The sequence below is a fragment of the Parasteatoda tepidariorum genome, chromosome 5, assembly GCF_043381705.1.
Source record: "Parasteatoda tepidariorum isolate YZ-2023 chromosome 5, CAS_Ptep_4.0, whole genome shotgun sequence".
NCBI classification, from domain to species: Eukaryota; Metazoa; Arthropoda; class Arachnida; order Araneae; family Theridiidae; genus Parasteatoda; species Parasteatoda tepidariorum.
In genome coordinates this window covers 7,761,552-7,774,726 of record NC_092208.1, presented here as the reverse complement: position 1 = coordinate 7,774,726, position 13,175 = coordinate 7,761,552, and the positions used below count along the sequence as shown (strand labels likewise).

The window sequence follows — 13,175 nt, the reverse complement described above, 5'->3', positions numbered from 1 at the left end:
TTCAACGTTACGTAGTTAAACATTGGCTCAAAATTGAGTCAGTCTTTCAACGACGATTATAAAAAAAAAAAATAATAATCAATCTGTATTTTCTTGTATTTTTTATAACTCCTTGCATATTTTCTACACACCTTCATAATTTTATGTTTCGAAGTCTAACAGATTTTGATCTGCAAAGCAAAATGTATGTCTTATAGGAAATTCATTTTGATGATGTGATAGAAGATTCGCCTCTCAAAAAGCGTATACAAAGTATTGTTACCTTAATATTTCGATAAAAATAATGTATATAAGCCTTCATAATTCATTTATGTTTTTTACTCTTAAAATAAAATAATTTTTGAAAATTATTCAAAATTTAATTTTTTTCTCTAAATTTACTCATAAAGAGCCCCCAGATAATGACAGGCCCAAGGCCCCTATAAATTTAAAAATGGAATGCATGTATGTATATATGTATATATATATATATGGGGGATTCTCACGAAACATGACATTCACTGTCCCTTGCTCCAAGATCTAATACTATAATACTAAAAGAACATTTTTTTAAAGAAAATTAATAAATAGCATTGCTGTTAGCATTTTAAAATGACTTTGCACTAGCATTGACTGCTTTGTATACTTAAAAAATTTAATTGAATATCAAAATGTCATTTTCCTGGCAAGTCACAAACAATATTTCCAATAATAACTAGCTTCAAAACTTCCCATACATTTTTCAAAATTTAATTTTTTTTATCTTATCCTATGTAAGCATTTCTAGAATATGCGCAGAGGGCATTGTTTACTAAAACTTCGCTTAACTTATTAACTTTATACCAACTCCGCTTAACTTATTAACCTTATACCAATTTATGTATGATTGTAATATGCTTGAGTGTAATCAAAGTTATTTATTTATTTAATGATTGATTATTATACACAATTTTATTCTGCACATATCAGTAACAAATTTCTTTTGTTTGCTTCTTTCTACAGTGGATAAAAAAATTAATTTTAGCTACTTGTGGTCCATCTAACATGAAGGCTTAAGTTGAGTTATTTACTATTAACTTAAAATGACTGTTTTTTAAATTTCTAAGGTAATGTGTCATTTTCCTGGCATTCAAGATTTGGTGAATTTCTATTTTATTTTTTTTTCTCGAGCAAATGTAAATAAACTACACTGCTGTCTATAAGACATTAATAAGTGTAGCTAAAGAACTATACAAAAAAAATTTTAGATTTTTTTGAAGACATTAAATTTGAAGAAATTTTTTGGTCCGAATTGTCATATTTCGTGAGAATCACCCATATACATATAATATATGGCAAATAAACTTTCATAATTTTTCTTTGTTAAAATTAAAGGTGTAACTCAATCAAAAAAACGAAGACAGAAAGGCCTATGAATACAAAATTTTGTCGATTGTTAATGTAATGGATTGCGTAATGGAAAAAGTTATTAATCAACTTGAAAGCTGAATTCAATTTTCGTATTAACAGTTGAAATTGTTGATCAGATCGCAACCTAGCAAAAATTACGCAAAATGTGTTAAAAATAAACTTATTATTAAAACATATCTCAAATATTTTCATATTCTAAAGGTGATGATTACTTAAAAAGAGTTTTAATCTTCAAATTTAAAATTAAATTTTTTTTAATCAAAAAATCTGGTGCGGATACTTTTCACCGTAAAATATATTTTTTTCTGGAACCCGTTCCAGAACAGTAAATCTAATATACCAGAGTTTTCACAGTAATTACCCTGAAATCACTCCGATTGAATGAATATTACAGCGGTATAATGCATAACGGTAAAATAGGATTTTGAGGTAAAATAAATTTTATGAGTGATACACCCAAAGTTATGATACTTCATATGCATCGTAAATTCATCGTACTATATTGTTATTATAAAGTTCGTACTATATTATTATTTTTAAAATGCAGAGTAGTCATTCTTGAAACTAAAATATTTTAGAATGTCCTGTTTCCCCTGGTTTTGATATTATAAAAAATGTATTTGATATTTCAAAGAAGAAAATTTTACATTTATTTGAGGCATAAAAAATTAGTGAATAAAATTCCAAATTTAAGCTTTTTTTGAGAAAATTTCCTCTGCTAAACTTTTGCCATCTTTGAAAAGTATAATTATTAGTCAAATTTGAATGAATCATTCGTTCATAGCTACTGCAGTATCCTCACTGCTGAGTCAAACTCAAAAACGACAACTGCCCCCTGATGCAGTTGTGAGATTGAGACTGCTACTTCAATTTCTACTTCCGAACTTTGAACTGAAGTGAACAGTAGTTTTACTGCAGTATCCTCACTGCTGAGTCAAACTCAAAAACGACAACTGCCCCCTGATGCAGTTGTGAGATTGAGACTGCTACTTCAATTTCTACTTCCGAACTTTGAACTGAAGTGAACAGTAGTTTCTTTTTAGATATAAACAAGTTCGTTCACGAGATGTTGCTCATCTGATATTATTCTCTCTCGCGATCGTCAGCGAGATATGTTCTTATTTCATGTAACCTTTTATTATTTTATTTTAAATACATTAAAATGTAATATATTGGATTAACTACTATTTCCTTTCTGCTGCATAAAAGACAGGATTGGACTTCGTGATCGGGTCTAAACCTGTACTACTAACATGGATAAAAAAAAAATTAAGTAGATTTTATGAAATAATGTAAAGTTCATGATAGTTGTTGCAAAATATACTAAATGTGTTACACATAGGGAATTTTAGGAATTTTTATAATCATCAAAATAGAAAAACTATAATATTTTCTAGTTATGATTAGCAATAAATGAACTTGAAACGTTATAAATGAGACTCGCTTAATTATGTATTAGTTGCACTTATTTAAATAATAAAGCAAGCAAAAATCCTGTTTCAATAAGAATTTTTTAAGGAAACTTACTAAATTTCAAGGCATTTTCCAAAATTTACAAAACTAGGAGAGTTTTTGTATTAAACCAGTAGACCATCATGAGAAACTGGCAAAATTCAGGAGTTTACTGGAAAATCCAGTAGAGTTGGCAGCTATGCTTATTATACTTTTTTATAAACAAATTTGTCTTACTTTTTAAAATAACCACCATGCAAGAATATAATATTTAGAGCATACATCTATACATAATAATAAACGCGGCTGTGTGTGTGTCTGTCTGTAATCACAATATATCGCCCCAGAAGGCTCGCCCAGGCACGAAACTCGGCACATAATTGTGTTTTGACATAATGAAGGAGTATTTTTTTTTTCTTTTTCAAAAATTTGGATTGGTTTTCCAGTTATCAGTCATTTTGTATGAAAATCTATGTTTTTTCGTCTTCCATATTCAAAAAACTATTAAAAAATGCATATACTTTTCTCCACTCTTATAAATGCATGCTAATGCGAACCATACAATTGAAATATTAATTTTCGACAACTTAAACCAGTAATATACGAAGGAATTAATAATTTAATTGTAAGGTTCGCATTAGTTTACATTTATCAAAGTTTCGTTTGAATTATTTAACAATGAAGATTTGCAAAACAATATTGCTAAAACATGTTATTATTTTACAATTTTTAAATCTCTACTTAAAATGAACAAATGCACTAAAAAGTAATTACGGTAGTAAAATTGATACGTGAACTGCATTTTTAATCATTCACGTGAACTATTTTACTGAAATACAAATAAGTTGAAAGATAAATTGTAAAAGAATGAAACAGAAGAAAATTATTTAATTTAATTCATTTAATTTAAGTCTAATTTATTTCATAATTTTCACTTCATTTCATTTANTATAAAATAGGAATTTAATTGTTTTTGAAGGAACGATCACACTTACCTTGGATCTCTTTGGTTTTTCTATTCTTTATTTTAACAGTTTTTATTAAATGTAATTAGTTATTTTCAGAAAGTTTCAGTTTGCAGGTAAGCACTTAGATTTTAATATTGAAGTTTCATGATTTGCTTTCATAGTAATTGTTGTTCTAAAGTATTCGTTGACTTCTTAAAAACCCGATTACTGACATAGCAGAACCGCCTTCCAAAAAACTTTTGTATATTTTTATATTTTTGTATATTTTTTGTATAAACTTTTGTAATTTTTTGATGACCAAAAAACTTTTTGTATTTTGTCAAAGAAAAAGACATTAAGAGATTCTCAAGGAAGAAGAAGGGCCCAAGAAACGTCTGTGGAACGTCAAAGAAAGATGGAACATGACCGAATTTCGACAAGCAATTCTAGAGACCAAGAAGTATCAGAGAAACGTCAAAGAAGATTAGAAGATGATCGTGTCTCAACTAGCAGTGTTAGGGCCTGAGAAACACCTGAGGAACGTCAAAGAAGATTAGAAGAGGTTCGTGTCTCAATTAGCAGTGCTAGGGCCCAAGAAACATAGCGTGTCGGACAGCTGGTCGCCTTAGGCGGCTAGTATTCATTAAAATCTTGGCACGATTCCTCGTTGAGACATATCTTCCACATTTTGCAGATTTCTTTACATATTTATGCGTATAATTCTGTATGTATTGCAATGTTTTTGAGTTATGGAAATATGTTCGAGTCTTAATGATTTACACTAGTTAATTTTGCTAATTAATAAGTACAAATAACAAACAACCAAAATTAAACATTTTAATTACAAAGTTAAATTATTAACCTATAATCCATTGAAAAATTTTTATTCTAATTGAGAAGCTAAGGACAAAGATTTGAGACTAGTTAAAATGATTTCCAAATGATGGCCAAAGAATTTGAAATTTCAAATGTAATTTCTTTTATAAATAATACCATATTTTTAGGTCAATTATTAAAAAACGATCGTACTGATAATTAAAAAATTATCTTGCTTAAAATAATTATTATCTTTCAAAAATAAATATAAAATCAGTTCTTGAATGCAGGAAGTAAAATTGATAAATTTAAATTTGTAGCCAGTCGAAATATTAAGAACGTGAATTGATGTTAGAAATATGTGAAATAAATTATTGCAAGAGCTATTTACCCTTGATTGAAATTTAGTTGAAATAATAAAAACATTTTGTAATATATTTAAAAAAATAGAATAAATTTATATTCGTAATACTAGGCATTTTAAACTGTAACGTATTTAAAAATAGTTTTCAAAATATTACTAATAAATTTATTAAGGAAAAGAGTAATATAGAATAGAATAAAATGTAATTATTATTCAGAACGTAATGTAATTATAAATCGAAATTTATAAAAAACACATGCTTACAAACTAAAAAGTGATAAAATTATTTATATCATAATTATTTTTTTCAAAAAAATTAATGAAATACGTTTTTTTTTTTAAGAAAGCTATTGTTTCATTTATCATTTAAAGCAGATAAAAAATAGCAATATTAACGGTTGGTATTAATGATTAATTACATGGATTGGTTGAAATTAGAATAGATTTATTAATAAAACATATAAAAAACCCGCCATTCAATAAATTACCTTTGCATTAAGCAATTAAGAGTCCTTTTAAAACTAAATTTTATTTAAATTAAGTTAATTAAGTGATACTGAATTTCATTTGAATTAATTATTTTAATATATTATATTTACTTTTACTGGTTTATTTAAAGCAGATAATAAATAATGATTATGAAAAGCGATTATAAAAAGATATAATGAAAATCTTTATGGTAATTGATTAAAATAAAAAGATTTATAAACAGAAAGTTTTTTTCGCAAACTAAACACGAAAAAAAAATGATAAAATGATTAAATTAATAAATCAAGGAATTCAAAAAAATTAACTTTGCTTAAGAAATTGCGATTACTTCAAAAATTAAAGTTCATTTAGATTAAATTAATTGATTACTATTGAATTTGATACTAATATATTTTATTTAAATGCGTCAATTAGTATTTGACTGTGTAATTCATTATTCAATCTTAGATTAAAAAATCAATAATATTTATCAAAACTATAATTAAAAAACTATTTGCAAATAATTTACTAAAGCTAAACAACTTACAATTTGTTTGTCATTTGACTAAATATTAAAAGTTCAAGTAATATTTGCATGGAAACCAAATTTGTTAACAAAAGGCAAATAAAAAAATAAAAAAACACAGTAATATGATAGTTATTGTACTAATTCAATTATAAATTACGCTTAATGTTAGTTGCTTATGGAGCGGTAATATAACCCAGTTGCTTGCAAATGAATATAACGTTTGAATAAATATAAATATAGCAATTCAAATATAATTTAATAACTCATAATTATTAGATAAAGAATTAATGCAAACATAGTCCTTACCAGAAAATACTTGATTAGTATTCCTCTGAGAGAAACGCACAACACTGTGGAAAATGGAAAACTGAATTACTACCCCTGACGTCGGTACTCAGTTCAACACCAAACCACCCACTGCGTTTAGTTCACTGTAGTAATAGTGATTTCCTATTGGTTAGTATCTGTTTGAAAGATTCAACGTACTTTCTGACGTTAGATAGAAGGTGGATCCAATGTATTCGATAACTATCCAAGCAATAAAAACCAGTTCTTTTGAAAAATTCCAAACATTGAAATACAGGGAAAGCAAAAGAAATGCAAAAGTCAAGCTTTTGCATTTCTGAGATCGAAGGGAAATATTTCATACTTCAGGAAAATTTTAAATAATTTTCTAAAAGGGTGATAAAATTTTGCTCTTGAACTAAGAATAATGGAGAAAAATTTAGACAAAAGAAAAATTATAATCATATATAGATAATTTGACTAAATCTAAATACTTATTGAGTCTGGCTATAACAGGGGTTTCCAACTTACATGAGGCCGGGGGCTGCTATTAAAAGCACCAGTCAAACGGCGGGCTGCAACTTTATCAAAATTTTACATAGGACTCTTTTATGTTTGAAGGAACATTAAATATTACTGTCAGATTTGTATCAATGTTTTTATAACATTAAAAAGCAAAATAACAAGCATCGCAAATAATGCTTGTTACGTATCATTTCGAATCTTCTTTTAATCAGAAACTTAGTGACAAGATTTTTTTTTTCTTTTAAATTTAATTCTGTGATAAATTAACATTTATTTTCAACTTATTAGGAATTATAGCAACAACAAAAACATTTTCGAGCATCTGAAATTAAATTTTCTTTCTTTTCCGCTCGTGCGATATTCAATTTAAGTAATTTAGATAAAATATCTTACACGTTCTTACACGACACGTTCTTCTCTATCTGACACGTTCTTACAATTTACTACTTTTATGTTCAGCACAGCATTTCCGGCTTTTGCGCCATTAAATTAATTGACTAGATTTAATTTTAAAGCTTATGCTTTGGAGGTTAATGAAGACACAACACAAAATATTATTTTAATTACATCTACCTGTATAATAATAATTCTAATGAATATTGAAAAAGTGTTCAAATATAATTTTAGTATTAATTATTAAATGTCTTTCTCTTTTGACAAAGGAGAGATTAAGAGTGGGGAAAAAAAAAACAAAAGCAATCTCCTTGAGACAGCACCATTTTAACAGATGGTGGGGTTTTATATTGATACGGAAACGTTAATTGTTTTGTAGAGTTTATTTAGTCTGTATTACGACTTCTAGTAAATCCCGGATCATAGTGAGATCTCCAGATATGAAGTTACAGACTTGAAATGCCATTCTTTCCACTTAATTAAAACCTTTGACAAATAGCTTCTAGAGCAGGGGTTTCCAACTTTCAAGAGGCCGGGGGCCGCTATTAAAAACACCAGTCAAATGGCGGGCCGCAAGTTAATCAAAATTTTATATACGACTCTTTTTGGTTTGAAAGAACATTAAATATTACCGTCAGATTTTTATCAAAGTTTTTTTAATATTAAAAAGCAAAATAACAAGTATAATGCTATCAATCATTACAAATATTGTTACTGTTATCATTATAAATAATGTTACGTATCATTTTAAATCTTCTCTTAGCCAGAAACTTAGTGACAAGATTTTTTTTCCCTTTAAATTTAATTCTGTGATAAACTAACATTTTTTTCCGGCGTATTAGGAATTATTGCAACCACAAAAAAATTCTAGAGCACCTGAAATTAATTTTTTTCTCTTTTCCGCTCATGCGATATTCAATTCAAAGAATTTAGATAAAATATGATATTCATTCCCTCTTTAATGTGTTTTAAAATTTACAAATGTAAATAATTTCGTCCAAAATGTGTGTTTTCAAAAAGTTAAATGGGAGAATTTCTTCAAGAAAATTTCTGATACGCACATGCTAATTTATATTCACAAAATACAAAAAAAGCGCAACATACACGATTATTTTGTATTTGAATAAATATTTTCGTGGATGCAAAACCTGAGACATAATTCTTTTTGCACCATTGGTATGTTAAATTTCCCAAAAACGAAGAAATTAGGTTTCTTTAAATGAATTAAAAGTATTGTAAACCCATATAGATTTTTTATGAAAATTGTCCACAAAAAAACAACAATATATTTTAGTTCGCGATCACAAAAAAAGGCTTCACCGGATGCGTCCTATTGGGTCTCCGGTTGGTAATCACTGCCCCATAAGAAAGGCTTATAACTTATGGATTCCGACCCTGTTTGGGTTTAATTGTCTATTTCTTTTTAATTTTTAAGTTAAGTGATACCAATGTATTTAAACGGAATCTTAATTAATTCCAAGCTTAATTAATTTCTTTCTTATAAATGCATTTGAAGGTATTTGTCATTTCTTGAACAATATAAATGTAATAATTACCAATAATTACAATTTCAAATTATAACGCATACAGCAGCATTTAATTCATCTATCCAAATTTTATGCAAAATTTCATAATGTGAGTGAATTTGGATATTACTCACTTTTGGCAAAGTATTGATTATTTGAAAATACTAATAATGATTTCTTTAGAATTTTTGAGCGCTAAGCACTTTTTATTTCAAGTTCACAGTTTTACTGTCAATATTATATGTAATATTGTTATATTTTAACAATCTATTCTAAAGTAAAACGGCGCATTAAAAAAAAGTATTTCAGCATTAATTTCGAGTTATTTCTCTCGTTTCCCCCCCCCCCTTCCTTCTAACTGAATTTATTAATATTTACCATTTTATTTCTTCGCGCTGTCGTGCCACAGGTCCCTGGTTCGATCCTCGGGCCGGGCAAGGCAGACTCAGCCCTTCATCCCTTCAGTGGGTCGATAAATGAGTACCAAGCATGCTTGGGAACACTGGGGGTTCCTCGTTCGTCTGACCACCTGACCGGAACATCTGCTCCTGCACCCCAGAGCCCAAGGTGAAGAAAACTGAGATGAGCACAGTAGGCCTTAGCCCTCTGTGGGCTGTCGCGCAGCTGAGTTCAGTTTTTATTTCATCAGTAAATAAGATAGTAGCTTGAAGACGTCTTTGTTTCATTTCAAGTAAAGTTTTTTTTTTTTTTGGTAAAATTATTTGAAATGCCGTTAATTTTCCTTTTTACATTTAAAATTTTCTCCACAAGTCAAATTTGAATAAAATAATTATCCCCTTTACTGCGAGTTGCCTATTACAACAACTGATATATGAAGTACCGTTTGCTATTCCATAGAAGCAATGTCATTTTAGAGCAGATTAGAACGTTTGAACTGGACTGTTCGTCCCCCTAAACCGAAGATATTTTATCGGATATGACACAATGAATGGAATAAACAGTTTTTATATTTTTTGGGGCCCTGGACATGTCATTATTTCTGAGCCCTTTATGATCCTACAAGACATCATATTCAATTTTCAAATGATTCAATCTTTCTTTAAAAAAAAAAGGAAAAAATAAACATATGGAGACAATAGCTCAATGCTCTAAAAAATTTTTATTTTCCAAGCATTGTTGAAATATTTCGTTCATTCTTTCATCAATACGCTTTTTTCACATTGAGAATGAAAATTCAAAAACAAATTATTCTACTGAACTTCAAATTATGTTTTTCAGTCAGAGAGAGAGTTTTAAAAATTTCGTAAGAATATTTAAAAAAGAAATGGGTCATTTTCTGGGCCGCATGCATAAGTGGTGAACATTCAGTTCATATAACATAAATATTTAATAAAATTCAGAATTGACTGCTGTTAATGTTATTCGAACGTTCCCCCTTCTTTCGAAATGCGCCCTGCCCTCACAATGTTTTTCTACTATCCAAGAAGCCTGTAGAAGTGTTTCTCCTTTACATCACTAATCACAAGGAGAAAGTAACATTGCCTGCTATTCCTTTTTAGCATTTCGTTATTTGGTAGGAAAAAAAATATCCAACTTACGAAATACTGCTATACATTATAAACTTCTGATACACAGAAATGTCTTACAAATTACATTTATACCTCAAAACTAAATTACTTATTTAATCTGTAGTAGATTTCTCAACTTAAGAGGCCTCTACCTTACCATTTTAGATTTTTAGCTAAATTTTTGATTTTCCTTTTCTTAATATTTAATTATTTATTATTTTTGTACTTAACAAATTTTTGATGATGTAGTATTATCCGGTGACACAATACCTTTCAAAAGAAGAAGAAAAAGAAAAGGAAGAAAAGAAAACAAAATGTGAAAATTAAGGAGTTGCTTAATTGATTATGAAAAATAGTGATAGGTCATTTTCAGAACTTCTTTATATGGGTCATTCTCACAAAAACAGTCATTTTCATGTCCCCAGTACATTTTATGTTTGTTTTATAACTGGATTTCTGGGAATTTCTGGGAAAGTGTCCTTCAGAATGCAGGCTAACAAAAGAATACAAATAAAATTATATATATTTTTTTTTTATATTTATTTTAGGTAATTAAAATGTACCAATATGTCATTCCCTCACTTGTCCCCACTGTTGATTTAAAAAAAGAAAAAATTGTTTCTGAAATAAAAATAAAAAAATTTGCAGGAAGCTGTGAATAGTTTTTTAAATAATTTGAGTAATAATGATTTTAATTTTAATTTTTGTAATGTTAATTTTTTTATTAAAAAAATGATTGAAAAATTCTAGGTTTTTATATTTTTTTCTTTTATTTATTCAATTCAAGTCTTAACTGAGCAGCCCCAGTTAAGCATTCTATTAATTTGTTACGTATTTCTTTCTCTTGACATTCTTCATTTTATTCTTCATTTGCGCATTGTAATAGAGGGCGTTGTTTTCTTTAGGTTTTAGTTTTTTCTTTTCATTCGGTTTGCTTGTGAAATTGATGTTTGACCTGTGAATATGAGAGTTTTTATTTTCCTGATGATTTTGTTTGAGTTTCTTTTCTTAATTTGTTATTTATATTGCATGTTTTCTTTCCTGGACTTCTATACAAAACCATCGGGGTACTGAGGGAGTTAATTTAAGCATTTGCTTCTCCCTCAATTAGAAATGGTTTTGTTTTTATGGCTACCGGGGCCGGTACCCCCTGAAGACGTCGGCTTCGGTGGTCATATTTTCATTTTTATTTCCTTCATTTTCTTTTTCTTTATAGTATTATTAAATTTTTTTTTTGTTCAATCGTGCCAGCCAATTTTATTTCCCAAACCTTTAAAAACTATTAAGTATATAAAACTAAATTATAATCATTTTCAAACTTGAGGTAGCTGTAACTTAGAGAAAAACATGTATTAAAATAAAATATCATTCCCTCAATATTAGCGTCATTCCCTCATTTTTTAAGCAGGGAAATTAATTAATTCATTTAAATATTAAGTATAATTTATGGGATATATACTTTCTTTATAATGCCATTACATATTTCTATTAATATAAAAAGTTTTAGAGCTTTTTATTCACTTTACTTTTTTGGAATTTTATGAACTGAAAAATGACAGTTTTCGTGAGAATGACCCATATATATCCTCGTTTTTAACTTTAAAACAATAAAAATCATCTAATTGTTATTTTGAATCAACCATTTAAAATACACATATGTTAATTTTTAAAGTTTTTAAAATTTTTCCGAATATTCTTATTGCGTAAATAACGCAAAAATAAAGATATATATCAAAATTCAAAACAGTCAAATGTATATTATTTAATCACCTTTCAAAAACTCTTGATTGCAGAAGTTTAATTATGCAGGAAAAAGTTAAAAGAGAATCTAAATTTCGCTTTGCATCCCAAATTACGATAGGGTGACGACCATGTATGGAAAGATACTGCCGAATAAAAAAAAATATTTCCCATCAGTTTATTTGTGAAATAAGAGGTGTTAAAACATGTTTAGAATTTTCCATCCCCGTTGACTGTTTGCAAAGTGATAACTTTAATTAACAAATCAGTATTGCCAACATTAAAAGACGAGGATTAAAATTGACGACACTCGGAGAGCGTATGGTGCCACTACCTTGTACTTGGAAACACCGCCTCCATTATATGGTTGTTAAAAAGGAATGATAGTACATCTATTTTAATTTTCAATAGGAATTAGAGTGCTGATTGCAACAAGCACAAGCTCAAAGATAAATGGAGGTCCAAAAGTTGTTTCAACCCTTTCAGTCCTTTAAAATTCCAGAAAACAAGCAGTGGTTATGTGACGTCACATGTGGGGGTGCTTTCCTTCTCCAAAGGAGTACAAAACTTAGACCAGCTGTTGAACTTCTTCAAGGTCGCTTTTCAGGGGGTTGACCTAGAGTTGAGGGAAACAAGAAGGGGATATGTGACGTCCCATGTGGGTAGACGGAAAAAAATGTCCCGGAAATAAAGGTACGGAAAAAAAGGTCCAGGAAAAAAAGGTACCTGGAAAAAAAGGTACGGAAAGAAGGGTCCCTGGAAAAAAAGGTCCCGGAAAAAAAAGTCCCGGTAAAAAAGGTACCTCCATAGGGAAAATCTGAAGGGATATTTCCCCTCTCGCTTTCTGGGCAACATGCATGCTTCTCGCTGTTTCAATGAATATTCTTTTTATCTGTAATAATTCGGATTAGATCATTGAGGTAACGAGAAGGGTAAGGGGGGGGCACTTATAGGCTGGTTGTATTACGCTTTTTTTTTTATTTCACTTATTTATTCTTCTTTGATTATTTTTTAAAGCAGGAAGATACAATTTAAATTTTTCAATAATATTTTACTTTTTTTTTAAATTTTTTTAAGCGAAAAATGTGTAATTTTCTATTTTAAATTATATTTTGTGAAGAAGTTGCTAATGTGGGGCTTAAAGTAGCCAATCGGGGAAGTTGGGAGGATTTATGTGTTGGTTTGGTTATTCGTGATTGGAGGTGTAAGTAT

At 28.6% G+C, this 13,175-nt stretch overlaps 1 protein-coding gene across 3 annotated transcripts in view; it reads right to left on the bottom strand.

Moving 5' to 3' along the window:
- The window catches only part of LOC107451091 (twist-related protein), a 101,917-nt gene extending 95,481 nt beyond the window's left edge, over positions 1 to 6,436 (bottom strand). The window contains exon 1 of one of the 3 annotated variants that reach the window (XM_071180960.1): positions 6,272 to 6,436. The gene's annotated coding sequence lies outside the window, so the exon portion shown is untranslated. The remainder of the gene's footprint in view (positions 1 to 6,271) is intronic. The other 2 variants (XM_071180959.1, XM_071180958.1) reach the window with 2 other exon arrangements.
- Positions 6,437 to 13,175: the final 6,739 nt, after the last annotated feature.